Below are 26475 nucleotides of genomic sequence, written 5' to 3' on the forward strand. Positions count from 1 at the left end.
GATGATGATGTGATTTTATGTCTCTCATTTCCTTCCCCAGGTGACCTTTTCTTTATTTGTTTCCATAGGTCATCAGGGATTCTTCTTTGTTCCTCTCCCAAGTAGCCAGCGAGAGAAGCGGAGAAAACAAAATAAGAAGCCTCTATCAGGCAAGTGCTTTCTTCTTTTTAATCACTTTCTGTTCTAGTATTATTATTCCTTTGGTGCATGCAGTTTGGGGTGTGAGTATTGGGGTGAAGAAGCAGGAAGAAAGTCCTTGTTTTGTGCCCAAACGTGAGTTTAATTAGTGCTGCCCAAGAATCTGTTGTAAAGTTCGGTATCTCTACTTTTTGGTTCCAGGGATATTTTATTTCTTTTTTTATTATTGTGTTTATATTTTAGAAAAGAAAAGAACAATAAGTGAAACAAAATTCCAGGGTTCAACGTGGTGCTCTGTTTTATAGGGTCGAGGTTCATAAGGGCTTTGCCCTACTAAACTCTAGGTGCTGTGCTCCATAGTGCCCAGCCCTCCTCCCCGATCCCTCCCGAACACCAGTTCTGAAAGCTGACCACATAAGCGGTCATGTACCTGAAAAAGCCACGTCCCTCGGGGGAAGTGGCTGGCTTTTTCACTCTCCCAGTTCCCTGTGGCTGCTTCCTGGCTCTCCGTTTCTGCTCACTGACCTCCGTTTGCCGTCTTCCTTTGTTTCTCATCCTCCAGTCGCCCTGCCTTCTGCCCTTGTCCGTCCTCCTGCTGGTGCTTCTCCGTTCCCGTGACGACCTTCTTCCTGTAGCTCCTTCCGGATTTTTTTTCGTCAAGGGAATTCCTGATGACGTAAGCATGTTTTGTCATGCTTACGTCCAATAAGTTTTCATGCGTCCCCCTAGGGGACTCATACATTAGCCCGACCTGCGTTGTTTCCTGGGCCCTAGCACATGTGGAAATGCTTTACACATGATAGCTCTAGTGAAAAACTTGGTATGTGCTGATCTGAAAGGTGATTGGGAGCTGCACATGAAGACTGGAGTCACTGATTACTGTGTTTCACGAATTCAATTGCATAAACTACATGAGATATGGGCCCTGACATTTGGAAAGAGTGTAGAAGCTGAGGTGCAAAAACCATACCTCTACAGAAAATTCACCATGGAAAACCAGGCGGAAACGAACTGCATAAAACAAGACACTCAACTTCAGGAGGCCGCACATACACAGAACACACACTACGGCCAGCACACACACACATCAAAAACACACACTTAGGTACGTAAACACAGCACTGGCCCAGTCACACCCAATACCACACAACACCACAAGAAGTCACAACAACACCACAATCACACCATCATCAATACGTTGGCAAGCACTCACAATAGACACTACCCAGGGACACATCACACATACAACACAACCCACAACCAACAGGGAATGAACACACACTATCACACAACCATAAAACTTACCAATCGACATACACATCACACACAGCACATTGTATCTATCATACCATGAACTAAACATGCATGCGCACTCTGTCAAAGCACACAAAGCCACACCACACAGCAACAAACGCATGTCAACAAAAACATCACTCAATAGCATGACAACAAAATGTTTCGAACAGACACATGCCCATGACACAACATACACCCTATTACTGGGGGAGAAAAGCACTGCACACAACCACACATACTTCCCAAACAATACAAGTAGCACAAGCACCACACACACACACACACACACAAATACTGACACACAACCAATGTCAGCCAGGAACAACTCTACACTAAGAAAAGAAATGCATGACAAAGTTGTAACTTCAAAACCAAAAACAGGTTGGTTAATATACATTAATAATTTCATAATGGTAAAGTCAAAGGCCTTAGGCCAGTCCATAGTCAAAAGTCTATTTGCACACAATGCACATATGGGTACCCCAAACTTGACTCCTGACTGCCATGTAGCCTCCACAGGCAGGGACATCAAGGGGGAAGGCAGGCACCTCAGGGATTATCTGGGGTGGTGTAGGAGGGGGTTGGGCTTAGGTTTTGGAGGGGGCATTTGGGATGTGGCTTGGGAGGTGGAGTTTAGGCTTAGGGAGGGTTGGCTTTTTTGGGAGGGGTAGACTTCTTGCCAGGGGGAGGGGCATGAGTACTTGCAGTGAGGTTAGGGGAGGCCTTGAAGGTGGAAGAGACAGACATGATGAGGGAAAATGAACGTTTAGGGCTCTCACGGGGGAGAGGAGTAGGGAAAAGGGCGAACTCCAAATGGAAAGCTTTTTTAGCCACATGGGGATAATCATAGCAAACGGGTTTGGGTGTGGAGGGAGAGGGAGTGGCTGTCTGAGGTATTGGTGTGGATGTCTTGGGTGCATGATTATGGGAGGTATGTTTGTGGGTGCTGGCTGGCTGTTGAGTGGGTGAGTGAGGTTGTTTATGTGTCTTGGGAGGAGGTGGGTGGAGGTGCTGGGGGATGCCGTGGCAGGTGGGTGACTGTCTGTTGGGGTGGTGATTGCAGGTATAGTGGATGTGCTGCATGTAGGAGTGTCAGTGGTTTTGGTGTCTGCGGGTGTGGTGACTAGTGTGGATATCTGAGGGCCTGCTGAGGTGCTGTCTGTGGGTAGGATAGGTGTAGTGACTCGATCTCTGAATGGTGGTGTGGTGTCTGCAAGTGTGCCAGGTGTGCTGTCTGTGATGCTGGAGGTAGTGGGGGTGTCAGGGCAGGTTGTGACTGTTGCTGTGTGTGCATCTGAATGTTGCTTATGTGCGTGTCGACAGTGTGTCTTGTGGTGCTGTATGTTGAGGTGAATGTATGCCTGTCAGTTTGTGTGCTTTGGCTGGGTCTGGGAAGAGGGGTTTGGCATTGGGAAGAGGAAGGTAGAGGGGTGACAACAGACAAAGGGTGACTGGCTGCTGTCATTTTGGAGGCCAAAGCCTGAAAGAATCTCTGCAGGCCAGCCAGTGCACAGTGAATGTCCTACAGGACCGCATTACTCTATTGGATTTGAGTTGCCAGTCCCTGGATGGCATTCACGATGGTCGACTGACCCACAGGGATGGATGTCAGGAGGTCAATAGCCTCCTCACTGAGGGCAGCAAGGCTAACAGGAGCTGGGGCAAAGGTGCCAGTGACAAAGGAGACATCCACCCTGTTGGGTGAGTGGGCACGGCCAACTGGGTAGGGAGCTACAGGGAGGGTGGTGGTAGATAGGGGGGTGGCGGACAGAGATGGTGCAGGGGTGGTCCCAGATGGGCCCGCCACCACCAGGGAGTGTCCACTGGAGGAAGATTCCAAAGATGATGACGTGGATCCTGTCTCCTCCATGGCACTCCCTTTGTCCTCCTGGCCACTGGGTCCCTCAGTGTCAGTGGTATCATGACTTGAGGGCCCGTGGCCAGCAGCTTCCCCACTCAGCTGTGCCCTGTCTCCTTCTCCTGCCAATGCTGATGCTAGAAAACAAAAAGAGAGGTAGGGTAATCATATTCTTTTCAAACACTAACATCACATTGTGCACATCAGTCACATTACAACCACTTGTACTACACCTCCAGGTAGAACCAGGTTAGTGCCAACATCGTATCACAACTAGATACCATCTACATCCCTACATTACAACAATGTCACACAACAGCTAAGCCACCTATCACATACCCACTATACCATCATATCAGTAGAGCTATCACAATAACTGGTCCATGACAACCTGACTTGCAAACATGATTCTGAGTCCCTATTTAGATTATATCTATTAATAAGATGTTGTGGCCTATTTAGCATGCCTACAATACACTGGAATAGGAAATTGCTGTGAAGCCACTTACCATCCAAAGAACATGTACATGGTACTTATATTCTGAGCTCTCATATCAATGATATGGGTTGTACTAGAGGTCTAGTTATACCACCTTGGTTTCCTATATGCAGGATGTCCATTCTGATGAAACATCACAGGTGTCAATGTTTAGTCCTCACTTACCAATGAGGACACCTCCTAACAGGTCTGAGTAAGCGTAGCAAGTGTGGCATGTGAAATGTCAGATTGAGATCACAGCCTCACAATAAGTTGACAGTTATTGTAAACCTCAGGAATAGTAGGCCTGTTCTCAACTTGTCAGATTCTATGTTGCACATAGAGATGGATCAAGGGGCATTGGAATGGACAGAGAGCAAAAACTTACCGTCAGGATATTGGGAGTATGGATCTGTAGGTGGCAAGGATCAACCAGCAGGGTATTAAGAGCAGTATTGTGGTACACATATGACACACTCACATTTGCATCACCATGTGCTACTGTACAGAAGGGATGATATAGGTGAGTAATATGTCCCTATACACAATACTATGTGCAGACCTATGTAGCAATGTTCAGGACTTTACATCTAGGTGTTCCTAGGAGACATTTTACCTTTTGCACTTACCACATTGTCACAGCTCAGAGTCTTTCACATTATACACTGACCTGGCACAGGGTTGTAAATGAGTGTAGTCAGTACGTACCCCCTTGTGACTGTAGTGCTGCCTTCAAACGCCCATCCAACTCAGGGTAAGCCACCGCCAATATGCGGGCCATTAGGGGGGCTCAAGGTCTGACAGGCACCCCTTCCTCCTTAGGTGGACATCCCAAGCTGGGCCTCTGTGGTTTTCCGGGCCCAGCATCTCAGGTCCTCCCAACGCTTCCTACAGTGGGTGCTTCCCCGGCTGTGGACCCCCAGGGTCCACACTTTCTTGGGGATGGCATGCCAGATTCCCTTTTTTCTAATGGGTGTTGACCTGCACGGATGACACAGACAAGAGGAGAAAGTCATGTCCACATGCTCCATCCCAAAGAAGTAGGGTGAAAAATCAAGTTAGTGCAAGTAGCCAAACATACCCTTCCTCACACTTTAAAATCTCTATCAAGTCACCATCTGCAGTCAGGCCATATGTGAAGTGGAGTCAGGCAAATAACACGTATTACCACTTCCAGGTTTTAGCTAGAAACATATGACCAGACCACAAAAATGCCCTCAAATGGTATATCTCTACAACTATTTGTTACACCAACATTGATTTTAATGCTGTAATGAACATTTGTGGATCAGGTTACATACATCACACACTACCTACTATTTATCAAGGGGAACAGTCTTTCTATGCACATGTGTGCATGTCTGTCTACCTACACATGATAGCTCAATCCTTCATTCCTGCACATTTCATCTAAATCATCATACACTCTACCGTTCACCCATTGGTATTGAATTGGACTCACCTGCTCCTCTAGTGCACCATATAGCTGTTCATACAGGGGTAGTACCTCCTCCACAAGCTTGTCCAGCTCTTCTGAAGGGAAGGCAGGGGCCCTATCACCTGCAGGACGTGGCATGATTGCTCCCAGAGGCAGTACACAGCAGCTCAGGTCATGGAGGTCTTGCTGGCAGCAGTGTCAGGAGTCAAGTGAGGGATTGTGCAAAAGATGGCGGTCCAGTCCACCACGTACAGGACCGTCACCACCGGCAGACATCGCCATTAGCCCAAGTCCGCCAAACGCAGTAATGTGTTCCAATGGCAACATCCACCATGGTTGTAACCGCCGTGAAGATATCTGCCGGCAGAGTCAGGTCACCTCCTGATATCCTGAACAGTAGGTCAGGTAGCTGGACTTTTAGGGGTCATTTATATACGATGAAGTAATGCAAGTTGCTTAATTTACTGAAAACGCATATCTATGATAATGTGTTAACTGCTAGCTTAATGTTTATGTCATTAGTAGAGGAAGTGAAATGAAGTATTTTGGGTTATGTACATGAAACAGTGTTGTCACCATACTAATGACTATCTGAAGATAGTATAGGTGCAACAAATATGTGTTACATGTCAACTAGGTTGATGTAACTTTTACTGTCAGTGACATGTATCTCCATTTAGAGAACATGTGAGGGTTTAGGGGATTTGAATACAATACACTTTCATATTTTGCTTAGCTATGTGCTGAATACCACATATTCACAGTTTTATGTGACATGATTTAGATATAAGTGTGACGTTGGTGTGATCATACTTATGATGTATAGATTGAGTCATTCACATACATTCTGGTGCTGCCGCACATAGTTACCCTGGCATGAGGAGAACAAGACGACTCCAGTGTACCATCCACTACCAGACCTGCAGACCATGAAGGAGCAACATGTAATCCAAATATATCACCTGGATAGGCATATAATTATGGGTCTATTTTGTCAGTTGGAGCCAGATCTGATGCCTGCCATTCGCAATCCCAATAGCATACCTCCCATCGTTCAAGTCATGTCAGTGCTGCACTTCCTGACCACTGGGTCCTTTCAGAACACAGTGGCCCTAACTGCACAGATGTCTCAGCCCATGTTCAATCTGGTTTTGAAGGCTGTACTGCCTGCATTGTTAAAACACACGGACAGCTACATCAGATTTCTCCACCATGAGGATTTGGCGCAGGTGAAGGCAGATTTCTATGCTTTGGGACACATTCCACATATGGTTGGAGCCATAGATAGCACCCATGTAGCCGTGGTTCCCCCAAGTACTAATGAACAAGTATAGAGGAAAGGAAAAACCTCCACTCCATAAACGTCCATGTGGTCTGTTTGGCTGACCTATACATTTCACAAGTTTCTGCCAGGTATCCAGGATCAGTCCATGATTCCTTCATCATGCGGAACACCAATATCCCAATGGTGATGACACGACTATACACAGAGAGGGCTCAGCTTGTTAGTAAGTCATATATGTCATGTGTGTCTGTACCTTTTTTCCTGCAACCACATATGTGGATGTCCAAGATTAAAGTTCGGATTGGTGTAACTATACCTTACAGGGGACTCTGGCTACCCAAACCGTCCTTGGTTATTGACACCAGTGAGGTACCCAACCAAGCAAGGGGAAGTATGCTTCAATGAGGCCCATGTAAGGACAAGGCATGTAGTGGAGCAGACTTTAGGGCTCCTGAAGGCAAGATTTCACAGCATAGACAAATCTTAAGGAGCCCTCCTCTACTCACCCTACAAGGTATGTCAAATAATTGTTACCTGCTGCATGCTCCACAACCTTGCCCTGAGCCATCAGATACCATTCGTACCAGTTGAGGGGAGCCAGCAGATCCTGTGGCCTGTGGGTGGAGATGCAGATTTACCAAGTGAGGATGAGCATGATGAGGATGAAGCTGGAGACATCAGGGCAGATGTCATCAATCTGTACTTCAACTGACTCAAGATATGTGATGTGATGTTACAAATGTGTTTCCTTGGGGTATTGTTTAGGTTATGCCTGCTAATTAATGTTCTATTTATCACCACCAGTAAGGTCTTAAGAAGCTCCAAAGCCCATGACCCAGATATGCATGCAGATTGTTACTTGGAGTTGTGTACAGAACTGTTATGTATAGAGTCTATCATTTTGTAAACGCTCAATCAAGGTCACATTTGTAGTTATGCATTAACAATGTGATGTATTTGTTCCACTCTGGCCTATTACTAATCTTTGTCAATCACAGATTCACACATTGGCAGTTTGGTTTATCCTCATTTGGCAATCTCAGACAGTGTCACAGGCAGATGGGATTTGCAGACTGACATGAGATGTGGGCATGGATTACACAGGTAATGTTTAGCATGAGATTGGTGGTGAGTGTGTTATATGCCCAAACTGTCAGTACAGTGGGATGGAAGTGTCCTTTTCAACAAAAAAAGACCTGTTAGGAATTGCAAGTGGCTCAAACGGTGCCATGTGTGTGTCCATTTGTGTCTAACACATGTCATAATGGGGTATCCACACCCTCAACCATCATCATGTTTTGTGTTGTATGTGTACTAACTTGTGCGTAGCTTTCAGTGTGTTTCCTCATTGCAGACCAAGGTGCATGTGTCTGAAGATTGACATAGGTTAGTGGCAAGCATACAGATACCTGACCAGGGGAATTGTAAGGTTCTATGACAGGGGAGATTAGTAACGACCTCTGTCTGTTTCATGGGCTATGGTTATTTGGAAGCTAAGGTATGGGTACGTGATAAGGCTTTAGCTGATGACATAGGGACCAATATGTCTGCCTCCTGGGATGGTGAAAGACTAAAATGTCCCTAACTTCTGTATTATGTGGGCTGGTAGTGAATGACACCTAGGCAGGAACACTGACATCCACATTACTTTGCTGTGTGATGATTGCCATTCTCCAAATAAATATGTGGAGATGTACAATAAAGGTGATTTGTGTCATGTCTATGATACAATCCCAATGCAATATGTATCCTGGTTATCCAGTACATGTGTGATGACCATGACAAAGGTTTAACATTGGAGAGTAACATTTTGCTACAGTAGTTATCATACATGACAGCTTTATATGGCTGATACATCATACTTACACAGGATCTCTGGTTAAGTGATATTTATTGGGGAGTGCACAACAAAATGAGTGATTCAAAACAGAAATAACACAAAGTTAACACTGAAGGGTTCAGTCAAGGTGGATGAAATCATTAGGGTAGCTGCTACACCATTTGGAAACACAAGTCCAGTGTCCTTGCACCATAGGAAAATGGAGTTAGATTTCATAACAGTCAACAGGGTGTATCAGTGACACACAAGGGGAACCAATTAGGAGAGGTTCTCTTCCTGGCAGTGGGTTTGGTTTTGGCATCTACTCCTCCTGGATGTCTGGGTGGATGTCTACGTTTGTGGAGTTCTTCTGCTACAGAGGGTGGAGTGTCTGAGACATTCCCTTCCCCTGGCAGGACCTCAATTACACTAGCAGCCACAGATGTAGAAGGGCCTGATGTCTCATTACTAATGGAAGAGGCCTGATTATAGGTACCAGACCTACTCAGGGTAGTGTTCATGTCCCTCAGCACCCCAGCAATGGAGGCCAGGATGGCATTTTGGGCCTGCCACTGCTGCATGGCTTTCTGGTGGTTGTCCCTCTGCAGCTGTTGGATCTCCCCCATCATGGTCAGTATCTGGCCCATCATGCCCTGTGAATTTTGGTAGGCTCCCAAGTCTTGGGAGATGGTTTCCTGGTCTGTTGTGTCCCTTGGAGCCCCCATCCTCTGGCCCATCCCTCCCATGCACCCTACCCCCATGTACCTGTGCCTCTGGCACAGTGTGCCCACTCCCACTGGTGGCAGAACCATCATTGTCAGGGGTGACATTAGGATACTCAGGTACCTGTACTGGGGGGCACACGATGGAAGAGACTGTCCTTTGGACACAGGTTTGGGGGCAGATGGTTGCCTGTGATGTGGTTGCAACAAGGCTGGGAGGAGTTGTTGTGGGCAGGGTGAGGCAAACAGTTGTTGACTGACCAGGTGTCCCTGATGGGCCAGCTTCGTCCTCCAGGGGTGTTTTCCTCATTGGGGTCTTCATCCAGAGGGTTAGTGTCAGTCTCTGGTGTCCTCTCCATATTGGAGATGGCAAGGTTAACTGTCGGAGAAATGGAACACACAGTTGCTGTAAGTGGTGCAACAAGTGATGTATAAATTAGACAACAAAACATGGTATCCGAGATGCACACACTGCCTTTACATGAGCTCCTGAAATGACAATGACAGCTACTACTAAATCTGGGTTAGTTCAATGTGGGACACAGAGATTTGCAATTGCATCCAGTATGCTCCAAGCTCTTGGAATATGTTGTTGTTTAGGTGGCTGTGGATACCCTCATGTCTTGTCTAAGTAAAGACTCTAGTAAGGTGTAAGGCATCATTGAATCAACTAGAAGATGAACAATGCACAATGGTGTCAGAGCTGGCACACAATATAGGAGTTACAATTTGACCTGGGCCTCTGTCTGGATGTACAGCAAATGCATCCAGTTTGCTATTTAGTTGTCCCCTCCTTCCCCTCAGGTGAGTATATGACATTATTAAGGAGCTTTTCTCATAGGCCAGTTTGATATGGGACACAGCTGTAACTGTGATTTGCTCTAATGGTACTGGTAGTGGGCCATTGCATAGCTGTCATTGCCATGAACTGTTAAATGGTGGGTCATCCAGGATGGATTACTTTGATTGTAAGTTTCACATGCAAGCCATTTCAAATTTAGTGCACTGTTCTGGTTTTCTTAATGGTGGAACAATGTCTTCTGGGAGTTGTAGTGCTGTCAGTTGCCAGTACTTCACATGCCCTTCCCAAACACTGTGGCCCAAGATGAGTTTACTTGACATGTGGCATGGCAGAGAGGGGTATTTGGAGATTTGGACAGAGGGGTGGTGGATGTTTTGGTCATTAGGGTGGGGAAAGGTGATCAGTGAGCAAGCAAGACAAAACTCTTTGATAACATTAATGTTGTTGTTACTTACCCGACTCCACTCCGCCAGGTATTCCTGCCAGGCCCTCAGGATGCAGGATGTCCAAGACCTTCTCCTCCCATGAAGTTAACTGTGGGGGAGGAAGTGGGGGGCCATCGCCAGGCTTGAGGACTGCCAACTGGTGCCTGGATGCCATGGAATGTACCTTCCCCCTGAGGTCATTCCACCTCTTCCTGATGTCCTTCCTTGTGTGTGGGTAACTGCCTACAGCATTCACCCTGTCGACTATCCTTTGCCACAACTCCATTTCCCTGGCAATTGGTGTTTGTTAGACCTGTAATCCAAATAGACATGGCTCCACCCGGACAATTTCTTCCACCAAGACCCTCAACTCATCGTAAGTGAAAGGTGGATGTTTTTGTGGGGAAATGGTAGGGTTGGTAAAGACGGTGAGGTAGCGAAAAAAGGATGTAAAATGTTAGTGATGAGGTGTGGGTGCTGTGATGTGAGTGGGCGATGGTTGTGCATTATGTGGGTTGGAAAATTGTGTTTTGTGTATGTTGTGCAAGTGTGGGATGAGTGCTGAGTGAAATGTTTAGGGGTGCCTATTGTTTGATTAGCTAGTTCTTTTGTTTGACTACTCTCTGATTGTGAGTGGCGTTCTGGTTGCAAAGGATTGTGGATTGTGTGGGGTGTGTTTTATTGTGCAGTGAGTAACTGTTTCGGGTGTGCGAATGAGTGTCAGGTGTGGGGTATTCAAACTATCCAATGTGGTGTAGTGTTCTGACTGATGTGGGCTCAGACCGCAGCGGTCGCACTGCCAATGGTTTTCCGCCATGGAAGAACTGCTTTTTTGATTTGTTGATCGTCATTAGATTGGATGATTTTTGTCCCGCTGGAAGTGCTGGTGGTCGAACCACCTTTTTTCCATTCACCAGTGTCCTGGCGCTTTTGGGAAATTGCCTTTTTTTTGGCAGTCTGAGCTGTGTACCTCAATACGGCCAACGTGGTGGTCTTTTGGTGGCTGCCACAGCGACAGTGTTACCGTCAGACCGCCAAATTCATATTGAGGCCCTTAATCCCACTTCATATTAGGCACAAGAAACATGACCCAGAGATGCCCAGTGTTCTTATTAAAGCACATTTTCTTAAGGGTGATGACACTATGAGCAAAACTGGAATAAAGCTTTGATCTTTAACTGCTGAACCTGTGAAGTTTGTAAAAGCATTTGCTGAGACAGAAGAAGAATGTAATTTTAAAGATGTAGAAAAATACCTTGCATGTGTGTGGAAAACAAGTTCTGACTGTCACACATTTGACAATGTTTGGTACAGTGAGTACAAGAGATCAGTCCCACTTAGTGATCTTCCACCAACGTCATATTCTGTCCGTGGACACATTAAAAGAATGTTCTACTTGATCAGAAGATGTGTAAATGTTTTGGAACATGCATATTTAGAGAATGATCTGTGTGAAATTGGTTGGGAAGATATTGATGGGGTGCTAAAACCTTTGCACTTTCTAATCCTCTACCCACAGAACATACACGTATATCTACCTGCAAAACCTGTGCTACAAAAAGATGTCCCTGTCAGTATGCTCTTCTCAAATGTTCAACATTCTGCAAATGTGCCACGAGTGATTGCCAAAACAAATTAATAAACTGATCTTTGAAAATGTGTTTAAAACAGGAGTGGCAAACATTATTTTGTTTTAATATTCAGATCATAAACATTGTTTGGCGTATTCATAAAAGGATTAAAAACCATTATTATTTGTTTCATTTCTATATATGCCTCTTCTTCCTCTATTATAGCCGTCATTTTAGAAATTGGTGGAAGGGTTGCTCTGAGGAGTTATTTTCTGTCTCTATAAGACCACTTGACCCCAAAACCTATGTTTTGACACCAAAAAATATTACATTATCACTGCAACACATCTGCCATTTTGAAAATTGTCATCCAGAAAAATGTGTACCCAAGCTAAATTATTTCTCTAATGATCCAAAAACACAAATCAAAAATGAAAATCTCTGGACAATACTATTTTTACTGCGGTATATCAGGGGGGTGAGATTGGTTTTCACTTATTCTGTGTTGGCAATTTTTGCAGCCTAAATGCAGTGAACTTTAGTAATTTTATGAAACTAGCAGGTTGGGGATATCTGAGTCCGTGCAGTAGGTTGGTTTTGCATCATCAGTGGCATGGAGATGTTAGCCTTGAAAAGCAATGATGGATGTTGGTGTAGGTGCGCTGTTTTGATTTTTTCTTGTGGGCAAGAATACTGTTAGTTACTAGGCATGCAAGTGTTCCATTGTGGAGAAAGGGTTTGCACACAGCCATCTATTTTGAGTAGGTAAGTTCTGGGCTATGGTAACAGGTGTTATCAGTGACGGCTGCTGCCAGGAAGGCTCGGTGGGGCAGCCCGCAGAGCAGCATGGGGTGGGGGAATAGACAAATATATATTTTTAAAAGTACCTGCCGCTGCCGGCCCTCCATGTTCCTCTACTCCCACCTCCTTGGTTCTTCTCTTCTTGCTCCCCTCCCTACCCAATCCAGACGCTTCTCTCATGCTGTTACCCAGCACGAGAGAAGCACCAGGATTTTCTTGAGTAGGCTGAAATGCTGCTCAGTTAGGGAGTGGGAGTCTGCGTTGGTCTCCACCCGGCTGTGAAATACAGCTCAGATAGAGAGTTCTAAGTGAACATGTCAGTTTGGCCAGCCTAAGTTGGCCGGCCTAATCAACATGTGCCCTTAGAGTGCACTTACCACTTCTCCCCCCCACTCCTGATGCAGAGGATGCTGGCTCCACCCGCACTAGACTCGGAAGACTGGCAGTGGCTAAGTGGAAAAATAAATTGATGAAATCTTTTATTATCATTTTCTTTTTCTGCTTTTTACTGCCTTTCAGCAGTGGGGCGATGCTCCTCCACCATAGCAGAGGGGCCACCCCTGGATGTTATGTCTTATTCTGGACTGTATTTAGATTAGATCAGTGTTTTTTGTGATTTTTGTCAGGTTAAGTAATGCATTTTTCTATGGGGGTAGTGTGTCGTCTTTGGTTTGGGTTTTGAAGAGTTTGAACAATTCTACCCATGTTACTGCTAGGAGGTACTGAGGTCTCTGGCTTCTTCTGATCTCAGCAGCGTACTCTCAGAGTCAGCCCAAGAGATAACTCAGCGACACCAAATCTCTTCTGTCAGGAGGAGGGGAGTGGGAGTGGGAGGGCTCTAAATTTCCAGTGGCGGATTATGCATCGCAAAGCTAGTATTATATCTACGTCCAGAAATTGAGTCAGAGCTTTACTTTTTTTATGACGGTTGAACAGTCCTAATGCATATACCTCCATTGATATAGATTACTAAGGCTGTATAATTGGGTCAAGGGCCCTGTTTCTGCATTCCAGTATCAGTTTAACCCAGGGCACTTCAAAAACATGTGGTGCATGTCAGCATCAATCTGCCTGCATGTGGGGCCGGATGCGTCAACTGCCAGAAAGAAATCCTTCATCCTCGCTGGAGTCAGGTATGCTCTGTGAAGGATACAGAAGCTGATAAGCTTGAACGTAGTGTACATGGACACAGTGGCGAGGTGTGACACTATGGCCCTCATTCTGACCTTGGCGGGCGGCGGAGGCCGCCCGCCAAAGTCCCGCCGTCAGGTTACCGTTCCGCGGTCGAAAGACCGCGGCGGTAATTCTGACTTTCCCGCTGGGCTGGCGGGCGGTCGCCTTCAGACCGCCCGCCAGCCCAGCGGGAAAGAAGCTTCCACGATGAAGCCGGCTCGGAATCGAGCCGGCGGAGTGGAAGCTGTGCGACGGGTGCAGTTGCACCCGTCGCGTATTTCACTGTCTGCGCAGCAGACAGTGAAATACATTTAGGGGCCCTCTTACGGGGGCCCCTGCAATGCCCATGCCAGTGGCATGGGCACTGCAGGGGCCCCCAGGGGCCCCGCGACCCCCCCTACCGCCATCCGGATCCCGGCGGTCGGACCGCCGGGATCTGGATGGCGGTAGGGGGGGTCGGAATCCCCTCGGCGGCGCAGCTTGCTGCGCCGCCTTGGAGGATTCAATGGGGCGGCGGTACACTGGCGGGAGCCCGCCAGTGGTGCCGGTCCGACCGCGGCTTTACCGCCGCGGTCGGAATCCCCATTGGAGCACCGCCGGCCTGTCGGCGGTGCTCCCGCGGTCCTCCGCCCTGGCGGTCTTTGACCGTCAGGGTCAGAATGACCGCCTATGTGGTCTCATTCAGTGTTGGTTAGATCTCTACCTAGTTACTCCTCCCATGTGTTTCCTTAATGTGTAAAGTGGAAACTGTGTATGCACTGCTATACATTTAGTGGGCAATTTTATGAGGTGTCAACCTGTGCCCATTTTTAGATCTCATGTACATTATTTCATGAAGTGGCGGCTCATTGACAGCTATGTGCCACGGATGCCGCAATGTGCAGAGTAGGGGATTATAGGCCCTGATATACACTGCATTGCTCAGAGCTCTTCCAATGTTAACAAGTGTCGTTCCTGAAAGAGTTTGCCCATGGCGTAAAGCCCAAGGGTGCAAAATTCTCTCAAGCCACAAAGAGCTCTGGTATCACCCTCATGAAGCAGGGTCAACAGGGAAAAGGCCATGCTTGTGAAAATGTTTGGGCCATTAAGTTAAGGGCTCAAAAGCACTTGTAAGCTATCCACCAAACGCAAGGAGATGGCCAGGGTGTGTGAGCTACTGGACCGAAGCTCTGGAGTACCCAAGGCCTCAGTGAAAGCTATCTCATGATGGTTGTGCCATCCAGAAAAAATCTTGAGGTCCAGCACAAAGCCATTGCAACTGAAAGACGAGAAAGTAGTTTGGCACTTCAAGGCCGCCCACATCTACGGACTGTCGGAATTACCTAATGTTATCCTGTGCCAACCATTTTGCCAAATCAGCTCCCCTAGCAGAGTGTCCAGGAATCAGGAATCAGTAAATCTTTGCAGTCAGGTATTGGTAAGTTGATAAAGTAATAGAGCAGGCAGGGGAGCATTATCATTTTAGATAGGGCTATCCTGCCCATTCGCACTAGAGGAAGCGTCTTCCAAAAGGACATCTGGCTCTCTAGGGATGTAAGAGTATGCGTCACATTACCATCAAGTAAGTCTCTATCTTTATGGTAGTTACATGTACCTAAGGGTCGAAAGGTACGCTGCTACCATATGAGCTTGGTTCCTCCTATGTCTAACACTGTCTCTTGGGGTGCCAGATGGAGACTGAAAAGACATGATTTTAACCAGATTTTAACCAGTTTACCTGTCGGCCGAGGCTCTGTGAAAAAAATAGAGGCCCTCTGTAATGCTTGCATGGTTCATTGTAACTTATTTTAGGAACATTGCAGGTCCTCTGTATAGAGGAAGATTGCATGTGTTCTGTCTACTAGAGGGATGCCCCACTCCTCCCCTCCTCTCTGGTGTGTTTATGGATGGCAAATAGTTCCCAGGCAAAAGGTAAAGCGGATAGTGAGCAGCCTGGCCTTATGCCCCAACTTAATGGTTTGGCACCTGAGATACGGTGCCTGAACTGAACTTCAGCTCCGGGGGGGCATGTAAAACAGCTCAATAAGCGTAAGCATGTGTCTGCCCAATCATAGCCTGTGAAGCATCTCAAAGAGGTAATTCCATCAAAGGGAAACAAATGCCTTCTCCAGGTCTAGAGCAAGGCACACTGCCCGAAGGAAGGCTTGTGGCAGAACCTCCTGAATTTGGAATAAATGCTGAATATTTATGGATGTGCTCTTCCCCGGCAGAAAGTCAGTTTGGTCAGGATGAACAAGCTCAGGGAGTAGTCTGTCTGTCAGTATCCTACATGGGATCTTGTGGTCAGTGTTGAGTATCGCTAGCATTCAGTAAGAAACAAGTTCTGAAGTCTCCCAAGACAGTTTTGTTATTGAGACCAGAAGGGCCTCTCATTTTGTGGTGGTAGGGACTTTTCCTCTACAGCTGTCTTGTATAATTTCCCGAGCTTTGGTGCAAGGAGATCGATGTAAGCACAACAGAATTCCAGCAGAATTCCACACACACTCAGGATTTTGCCCAGAGCCATGATGCCAACAGATTCTTTGATCTCAGTCATTACAATTGATGCCTTTAGTTCCTGTAGAAACTCTTGAGGAATCTGCAGGAGTTGTATGCCATCAAAGTAAGCAGATATATCCAGGGGCAGCTCCTCCATTAGGGCGAAGGAGTGTCGTCCCCCGCCCTAACGGAGCAGCAGCTGCAAAACCTTTAAAAGAAAGGGATTATAAAAGTGTGTTTATTATCCTTTTATTTTAAAGGGGCGGGCCACAGGGGTGAAGAGCAGCGAGGGGGAGTGCTCAGCACTCTCCCTCAGAGCGCATGTGTGTTTGGCCGGCCATCTCGGGCCGGCCAAACACACATGCGCAGTGGGCTCTCTCAAGTCTGGTAACACAGTTGCCGGGCTTGAGAGAGCCTGTACAGGCTCCTAGTCTGCCTGCCAGGATGCTCCCAGCCAATCCTGATGCTGCTTTAAGCAGCTTCAGGATTGTCCGCAGGGCAGGCTGAGAGCCTGTGCCTGCAGCAGCAACGAGGGACAGAGGATCGGTGCGCAGAGGAGGAGGTAAGTGTTTTAAAAAAATTTTTATTTACACAAACCCCCTCCCTGCGCACGCCGCCACACCCCTTCTCGTCGTGAGCCGCAACTGGCTATATCTTGGGTTGTGGCGCCCTGGGGATGAAGTATGCAGTGAGTGGTAAAAGCATGTGAAGACTTTATGCATGTCGTCTTGTGATAGAAGCAGCATGTTGTGCACTACTTTGATGGAAGCGATGATACGTCGTGTTGATTCATGTGGGATCAGCCAGGCCGATAAAGTACCAGGCTTGTCTGCTTCAGCCTGTGCTCTGTGTAGCCTTTGTAATCGACACAAGGCCAGTGCTCTAGGAGCACAGCATGTTTGGTGTGAGCTGCAGCAATGGGGTAATGTAAGTTGATGTGTACTGCTTGGTCACCCTCTAGGGAAAGCAGAAACTTCTCAGCTGCATTCAGCTGTGCTTCCAGCATGAGCCGCATGCCAACTATATATCCAATATAGTGTTGTCTAAATGACACTTTAAACACCTCTCATTCCATGGAAATAGAGGAGAAAGCAGTCTGTTTAATGTCAAAGTAGTCAGTAATCTTGTCTCTTAGAAACAAGCAAAATATAGCATCCTTCAATACTGTTGGCTGCATGTGCCAGGTGTGGATCGGGGAGAGTATACACCACCAGCTTAATCACACTTGAACAGAAATGTGGTGTGTGATATGGTTCAACAGAGATAGTGTGCATGTGTGAACAGGAAGCAGAGTGAAGTAGAACACACTATACTGTTGGGGCATACAAGACATACTTGTACATTACGGTTATGGTGGCGCCAAATGTCAACTAGGCTCTAGGGCATTAGCCTCTGTGTCAGGGTCTTACCATTGTGTGGTGTGGGAGGGGTAGGGAAGAGGTGGGAAACACCTATCTAACTAAGACACAGTTGAGGTCTCTCCCTATAAGCCAGGAGAGATGTATCCATTGTGCTAGACGTGCAGGTAATGTTGCTATGAAAGTGGATTAGTCAGTGTGTGGGACAGAGATACCACCCAAGACCACAGGAATGCCATTTCACCATCCATGCAGCAGAATATATCTGCCATCTGTGTCACGTATAGTGGATGAGAGTTTGAAGGAAACCCCAGCCTTCATCCATATCAGTGTGCCCTAAGCAAATGCAAGAAAAGCTAGCTGAGAAAACCTAACTGTGCCATCTCTGTTAACGCCGTGTAGATTCTAGATCAGTAAATTAGCTGCACTGAAATTGCACCGAACACACTAAATTGCTTTTAAAACTGTGTGTATATACTGATCATCTTTTAATAAATGAATATGGTGTGGGCATTTTTTTAATGATTTTAGTTTGGGTAAAAATCGAGTGAACTCTGTTTTCTCTGCACATCATACTTTGCTTCTGACTCCACTTCCTGGTGGGATGGAGTCCTATTGAGAGGTGCCATTTTTCAGGTTCGTCCGCGCTTGTCTTTTTTGGAGGGAATATATTTGAAGGTGTAGAGTTCGTGGATGGTCAGCGGACACGCACAGAGGGCGCGCTACAGACAATCCCATCGCGACTGGATCATGACCAGCGCCAGCCACCCTTCTCGTCTGCAACAGGGTAAATCATTGTGATCTGAGAGCTTAAAATCTTTTCAGGAGGTTACCTGGCATTGTGGGCTTACCCATTCTCTTTAGGATGTCGAAGGCCCTTTTTCCTGCTTCAAATGTAAACGCACGTTCAGGGTTCCCCCAGAGCCTCCCTCTGTTAAAAGACAGGCCTATGAAGATAGGATATTATTAGGTGGCTTTATTAACGCTCTCTCTCTGAGCAAGCATTCCCGGGAAATTCATGACCTTATAAATGACTATAAGTTGGGCTTCCTTTTTATCACTGCAACTTGGTTGAAAGAGTGGTGCAATCCTGTCATTGCCCTTCCTCAATCTTTTGGTCACACCATTACCAGGCAGGATAGACAAGTGGAATTTGGAGGTGGCCTAGCCATACCTTTCAATGTGAAACATTTGACCCAGACACTCTGAAAGACGCAGATAGCTTCGGTGTCTGTTTCAAGATTGGTTATTCCCAATCCTTTAGAAGAGGACTAATATATCACCCCCCTGGCCCTGACTCTTCATTTTTAGACTCTTTGGGAGAAGCATTTTCTCCCTTTCTATTACGATATGCTCACTTCACACTTATGGGTGATTTCAATTTCCACCTAGAGTGTAAAAATTATCCTGATGTCGTCAACTTCACTGATATCTTAAGAATGATAGGACTCAATCAACTTGTCAATTCTTCCATACATATTGCTGGTCACACTCCAAAGGGTGTGTTTCCTAGTAATTCCAATTTTACAGTTGAAGCCCCAGTCAGGCAGACCTGGTCTGGCCACACATTGCTCGTTCTTAGAATTCAGACGGAGCAAGGAAGTGCTCCCCTGTCCACGTCAAACATGGTTCCTCCCACTACGCATAGATGGGACAAACTATTAACTGATCTGAATCTCTCAAACTTATCCACCTTCAGCCCTAACTTAGTGGGTAATATGGTGGTAGATGCTGTTTCTTTTAACAAATGGATTACTAATACAATTAACAAATTTGCCCCAGTTACAGTGTCAAAAAAGAAGAAATGTAAATCCCTACCTTCAGCTCCATTGACAGTCGACATTGCAAGCAACTTGAGCGAAGATGGTGGAAGGCCTATATTCGGAAGACTTGTTTCATTTCAAAAGGGCCTTAAAGACCTACCAAAATCAAATTAAGGCTGAAAAAAAATGCACTTTCTCACTCAGATTGAGGATGCCTGAAATGATCAGCAAGTCATTTTTAAGATTTCCAAATCCTTCCTCCATCCTAAAGCCTTGGTTAGGGATATCCCACCCTTGCATATGCTATGTAATCATTTTTTAAAGAGATAAAATATGAGCCATTCAGCAACATTTTACGACCCCCATATTTTTGATAAAAAACTCTGGCGGTGAGCTTCCCCCTGAAGGCATTGTCGGAAACTCTGACTGCCTACCAGAAAATCACTTTAGCCCAGTCACATCAGGCCATTTTGCGAGGTACGTCGGGATTGCCAAACAATCTTTGCCCTCCCTCCATTTTCCACAAAGTTGTGGACATTTTCAATCCTGTTATCAATTAAATCTTTATTACATCATTAACTACTACAGAGGTCCCAAAAGAGTGGAAACTGGCAGTGGTTAAACCTCTGCAGAAAAAGCCTTTAGTTGATCCAACAGTTCTGTCCAACCTGCACACCATCTCATTACTACCTGCAATGAGGAAAATGTTGGATAGATTGGTAAATGTCCAATTAATTGCATTTTTGGAAAATGACAATCTACTCCATAAACATCAATCAGGTTTCTACCCTAAACATTCTACAGAATCTGCTGTGTTGGAGGTGGCAGATACTTTAAAATTGACTTGATGCAGGGAAAAATGTAGTGCTGATATGACCTGACCTATCCGCTGCATTTGATACCATCTCCCAGGAAATCTTGCTCCATTGTATCCAAGGCTGTGGGATCTCAGGACTTGCTCTCTCCTGGATTAAATCATTCCTACGTTTCACAGGCAAATGGTCTGGTTAAGACCTTTTTCATCCACAGAAACAGGAGTGACATCAGGGGTTTGCACAGGGCTCATCTCTGAGCCCTTTCCTGTTTAATATCTACATGACCAAGCTAATTTCCTTGATCACCTTCTTTGGGCTTGAAACCATCAGTTATGCAGACGATACACAGCAGATCTTATCCCTGGATAAGGCATCAATGGGCTCAGAGTCTAATTTAAAAAATTGCCTTACTGCAGTTATCCGATGGATGCAATCCAATCACGTAATGTGTAACACCGAGAAAATTTAGATCATGCTGTTTGGCAATTCAAATCCTTTTGATCCAGTCCAGTGATGGCCCGGTCTGGCACCCCTTCTCCCTGCTACAGTGTAGACAGTTAAGCATTTTGGAGTAAAATTTGCTGTCACCTTGGTCTTTCAATCCCCAAGCCATCACAGTGGCAGGGATGTGTTTTAATTGAATAAAATCACTGAAGAAGTTCTTTGACTTTCTTCCACTGGTGGCCAGAAAGACAGTGGCCTGCACACTGATAACGCCCAGACTGGACTATTGTAACAGCCTGTATGTTGGTTCTTCCAAACAGACTGTTGAGAAACTCCAAATTGTGCAGCATTCCGCTACCAGATTAGTTCTAAGACTTCCTAGATGAGCAACTGCCTCAGCTGCGTTGATGTCCCTACGCTGATTGCCAGTACATAAAAGGGTGCTTTTCAATCTCCTTTTATTAACTTTCAGAGCTTAGTGGTCCACAGGGCCAAGATATTTATCAGCCAGATGTACTCATTATACCACAAATAGGCCCTTGAGATTCTCTCTCAGGCAACCCTCCTGAAGACTGTCCCTTTTAGACTCAGGACACAAGGTGGCAAATCTTTATAAGTCCTAGGTTCCAGGGTCTGGAACAAACTCCCTCCTGCTTTAAGTTTCATTGACATGGAGGCAACTTTCAAAAAGCAGTTACAGACATAGCTTTTTACAATCTCTGATTCACTCTGCTACTCCCTGATTCTTTGATCTGGCGCTTTTTCCTGAGTTCAGTTCTACATGATTGAGTGGCTTCTTTCGCATAGCGCCAGGATGCTCCTTTGGGAGTGGCCATGCACTCTACAGGAACACAATTCATTTCAAATATGCTTTTGAAAATGGGACATATGCTCCCCTACTCTGTTCAGGAATGAGTAAATGGAGTATTTCTTGTTTTCTGTTAGCATGCCCCTTGCATTCCAACTGACTATGTTATAGCTTGCTTGCAGCATTGCTGTAATACTCATTGCCATGAATGATGGTATAATGCGAGATAGCGCACCGCAGGATAAGTTAGGAATGTGCACATGCTAGTACATGTGTGTCCTATCCCCAGGACCGCGACCCCCGTGAGTATACAATCCCACTTTCAACCGGTTGGAACATATAACACATGAATAAGGGAGCAAATGCCACCTATCTTCCCACCCAATGTTAAAAAACTGGTTGTACATCCTTTCATGGGGGGTGACTCCACTGCTATTTTTTGTGACTCAGGTACTGCATTTGGTCCTGACTTAGTACTGGGAGGTGGGTAGCGGCCCTTTTGTACATTCGCTTACCCGGTACTTTGTGCTAAAACAAAGCATCCATTGAATTTTACGGACTAGGACTCTCTTAATTTTAAACAGTGATATCTTTACTCGTGTATGTTGGGTTTTTGCTGTTTTGGTCTTGTTTGATTTAGATAAATGTTGCCTATTTTTCTACACTGGTATGGAGTCCTGTTGTGGTGTTTTCACTGTGTTGCCTCTGAGATAAGCCTCACTGCTGTGTCGAGCCACCAAGGGGGTGAGCAGGGGTTATCTTAGGTGTGCAACTCCCTTACCATGACTAGAGTGAGGGTCCCTACTTGGACAGGATGTAAACCGACTGAAAACTTGAGACACTATTTTTAACACACAATAATTCAGTACCGTCTACATCCTTCAAGAACTCTGGTTTAGAGACCTCCAAAGATATTTAATGTGTCCACACAACAACATTTCCTGAAGTTGATGGGTCGACAACGGATACCTTCTGTATGAATACATCAAACGTCAAATCTACTTCAAAAATGAAGGTTTCTGTCACAGTTTTCATAAGAGGGAGCCACACTGATGTTTAATGGGACAGTAGAGGATCCCGTATTGATGGTGAGCTCCATCATTCCCCACCAGTGACTTCGAACCTTTCTCACCAATGAGCACTTTTTATCTAAACTCTAGACGGAGATTTTCCTTGTGTCATCACTTCTAACTTTACTTCTAGAAATAATTTACTGATGCTTTTATATGGCTCGTTAAATGCCAATGGATGCCCTGGGACGAAACCTTAAGTACGTTATAAAACAAATAAAGAAAAAAAATATTACAATCCTACTCAGACTGTATGGTCTGATTGCCCTGATTTAATAGTGCACACCACGCCTATCACTGTCACTGTTCAAAGTGCCTGAGCATAGACTGCCAGATGGCAGCTTTTCTGCGTTATTTCAACGTCACTTTGCCTATTGAAATACTCATTAACATTTGGGGGATTTATAGACTGCACGTTATGTGAAAAAAAGATTTGGTAAACAAAGTGTATCATTTCATCATTCCCCAGTATTTCTCTGTAAATTCTCAGGCTAATTTTAGCAAACATTCACCAAGGTTTATGACTGGCCAAATAAAACATTACAACAACCAACAATGATATAAATTCCTTCAAGGAGTTATTTAACATTTTGATCTTTTTCACAGCAGTTCAAGGGGTGATGTTTTCTGAGACTCAATCACAAAGAAATTACAGCTGCAAATACATTATTTCCCCAGAATTGTGACTTTTCGTATCCATATATGTGTAACATTTGTTTTAATACATTTCCTGTATTTAATAACAAATCTTATTGCAATACTACAAACAGATTACCAATTACCAGTCCTGGCTTACAAAGAGCCAGTGAAAACTGCTTTGTGCTGAGGGATGTTTTTCTGAGGACAAGGGCACTCTTCTGAATCTGAATACATTTTGGATTGTACAGTAGTGAATTCTAGGTCTACCTTCTCCTCTCCTATTTCTATGCTTGAGGACAACAACTTGAGGATGGTTTGGATTCACAACACTTGGACACATTGTTGGAGAAATGGAAAACAGAATGAACTCTGCATTACCTTACCCTGGAAGGTTTGCATTCTCATACCCACGGGACACAAGCAGTATTTCAGCCAAGACATAAATGCCACTAGGAAGATTTGACTTTTAATCCTTCACCCTTTATTCCTTCTTTGGGTACCATGTGGGCTTACAATGTAGCCATGGGCCCATATAAGGGCAAACACTGGCAAAGCCAATAGGTGTGGCTTTAATGTGCTAACACACAGAGACAGAAATTGTGCATGTTTACGTTTGCAGGTATTAGTAAATTGAATACCTACACCGTCTCCTCCTTCCAGCATGGCCCATCTTCAAGACCAACTGCATCACTCATAGAGCTCACAACAATAAGACCCAGTGTCATTAAACTGAACGCAAAACAAAGACTATTACTTTACCTACATTCTTTCAGTAAACGTCTTCTCTTGAACTGTGGTCTCCTCTCCATACGTTCAGAGTTAGGGGGGTTTTGATGTTTTATCGAGATAGGAAAAAATCTTTAAGAATCAAAGCAACTCTTTGTCAGCTATGGGTCCTCTATCAATAGGAAATGCCTATTCCAAACAATGCTTATCTAGATGGATTGTCTCCTGCCTAATCCTTTGTTATCAAAAAGCAAACAAAACCCCATCTGGTTGATCAAGGGCCCGCTCCACCAAATGTAAATCAGCTACTGCTGCTTTGCTTAGGAACATCCCAATTGCTGAGATTTGCAAGGCCGCAACTTGGAAATCATTTCACACATTTACAAGACACTATTGTCTTGTTTCGGACACTAAGGCTGATGCACCAGTGGGGTAAGCATCTCTGGAGAATTTGTTTGCCTAATTTTACTATTCTTTTTTGTCTTTTCCTTCACTGAATTTATGAGGGAAAAGTTAGCTAATCTATTCAGTGCTTAAGATTATCAATAGAGATCTCCTGGGAGAGAGGGAATTGTTTTTTACCTGTAACCCTAGTTCTCTCTCAGGGGAATCTCCAATGAAATCATAAGGGACCCTCCCTTGTTCCAGATGGAAGAGATAATACATGTCTAACACTATAATCTCAATTCACTTCTCGAAAAGAATTAAGTGAACTGACACTTACGGGGCATGATGTGGCACTGGTGGTCAGGAGGCACTTAAAGGTGCACTGTCCTATTTAAATTGTTTGAATGATGCAGCGTAGACAGAGGGCATTGCGATGTATTATGCCTCATCAAACTTTAAAAAGAAATAAAAATGCGTCTTTGAAGGAAGTTTTTAAAAGGCCACTTTTCGTTTTGTTTACATGACTTTTAAGAGTATGGCCATTTTTTCCTTCCACATTGTAAAGTAATTCAATTAAGATAGGCAATATAACCTGTTTTTAAGGCTGCAAAATTGACTACATCTGTCACATATGTTTCCTGGTCTTTCCAAAGTAAGGCGAAGTAGACTTTGAAAGAACTGCTTCGGGCTCCCCGCATGTAGGCAGGACTATTCAGTGCTTATGATTTCATAAGAAATTCCCCTAAGAGAGAACTAGAATTACAGGCAAGAAACCAACCATTCCATCTTCAAGGAACCCTACTCATGACTCACTCTACCCTAAACTTCCCATAATTATTGTATTTTCCCAGCAGCCATGCCCCCTTATCAGTATTCCACTGTTTTCAAGCAAAGTTTGCGCTCTACAAATAACAAAACATACATACATACATGTATTAAAGCCAAACCTATTTGCTTTGCCCAGGTTTGTTTTAAAAATTATAATAAGAAATGTCTAGCCCAGTGTGAAAATGCATAAGTGAATGGACTTATTCGCAGTGATGGTAACAGCTTCTAAATTGAATATTCTACAGCCTGTGACAAAATAGATGTGACAAACCCACACAAGAAACCTATGCTCCAATTCAGAAAAATTGAGGCTCACCCGGACCCCAGCTTCGAACAATTATGTGGCGATGATGGTGAACGTGATGGCAGCTTCACAGAATTCACGTGGTATTTGGAACAGGTTGGTGCATGTCTGAAAAGAAAAAATATATCAGAATCTTTCAGTTTATAGAAAGATCAAGTATGGCATGCTTTAGTTCATAACATCCATAATGTGTTTCAACACGTTACTTTTCCTGCTCTCCCACAATTATGCCCGTCTTTAATATGCACAGGAAAGCTTACACTTTGTTCAAAAGAAAATAAGAGTCAGGGTGTGTTTTGTATTAAACAATCTACTACAGAAATGTCTGAGGCAAGGTGCAAATATTTAATTCAATGGTGTGTTATTTTGTCCTTTACTGCTTGTAGTTGTATTTTCCTATTATAAACAAACTGAACATTCTAACAGGCCATTCCATGAGAGACAAAAGCATTTTCCACACATGAAAGTCTCAAGATTTTTGTATGCATGTATGTATACATATGAGATTTCTATAGCTTAAAAATAGCCAAAAGGCAGTGGAATGTTGTACACGGTCAAAGACAAAAATAAAGTCAACAAGAGATAGGAGAGGTAACTTGGCTGAGGACGATTAATTCATTGTGATGTAGTGTTCTTTGACCAGGCAAGTCCTCAACACTTTGCTAAATTGAAGCAATGAATGGGTGGTCCCAACTAATACTGAGATCTTGTTCCAGATCCTCAATGTATAGATGAAAAATGAAAATGTCCTGCTCCCTTATTTTCTCTTTTTTTGTACATTTCCTAGTCTACAGTCTGCTGGTGGGCTTGCTGTTGGTGTGCCCGACCCACCTAAGATGGTGAGCTTGTCTCCAAGATAAGCAGAATGCCGGTCATAATACCTTTGTAAATGATGCTGCTGGTTTTGAGGATGGTACAGACTGTCAAGAGGGGCTAATACCGTTTCATCAGGTTGGGGGTGATGTGATCATTTTTCTTCAGCCCTGAGTGAGACATGCTTTAGCGTTTAGCATGCCCTTAAGGGATGTCAGTGTGGACTCTGGAAGGCT

Source organism: Pleurodeles waltl, chromosome 8 (genome assembly GCF_031143425.1).
Source record: "Pleurodeles waltl isolate 20211129_DDA chromosome 8, aPleWal1.hap1.20221129, whole genome shotgun sequence".
Taxonomy (NCBI): domain Eukaryota; kingdom Metazoa; phylum Chordata; class Amphibia; order Caudata; family Salamandridae; genus Pleurodeles; species Pleurodeles waltl.